This window comes from Gossypium hirsutum, chromosome A11 (assembly GCF_007990345.1).
Source record: "Gossypium hirsutum isolate 1008001.06 chromosome A11, Gossypium_hirsutum_v2.1, whole genome shotgun sequence".
Taxonomy (NCBI): Eukaryota; Viridiplantae; Streptophyta; class Magnoliopsida; order Malvales; family Malvaceae; genus Gossypium; species Gossypium hirsutum.
In genome coordinates this window covers 113,307,604-113,308,154 of record NC_053434.1, presented here as the reverse complement: position 1 = coordinate 113,308,154, position 551 = coordinate 113,307,604, and positions in this window count along the sequence as shown.

The window sequence follows — 551 nt, the reverse complement described above, 5'->3', positions numbered from 1 at the left end:
TATTAATTTTGCGCCCCGAGTAGCTACAAAAATCATCAAGAATATTCTTAATGATTTGAGCCTGATGCTCCTCAGCGTGACCGAAGAGAATCAAATCATCCGCGAAGAAAAGATGAGAAAACGGTGGACCATTGCGAGCCAGCTGAATAGGGGTCCAATTACCCGCACCAATAGCAGCATGAATATTGTGACTCGCCACTCCATGCACAAAATGAATAAGTACGGAGATAAAGGACAGCCTTGTTGAACATCTCTAGTTGGTTTAAATTTCGAAGTTGGAATCCCATTCCACAATACCTGCATAGTAGAAGTGGAAATAGCAGACATAATAACATTACGTAAAAAAATAGGAATACCTGCAGCTTGAAGTGACGAGTCTATGACATCTCATCGCACTCGATCGTAAGCTTTTTCCAAATCAATTTTGATGGCCATCCACTTTCTATTTTTCTGCATGCTCTTCATAGAGTGTACAACCTCTTGAGCAATGACAATATTATCTGTGATATTCCGTCCTGCTATGAAGCCAATCTGCTCAGGAGCTATAAGTT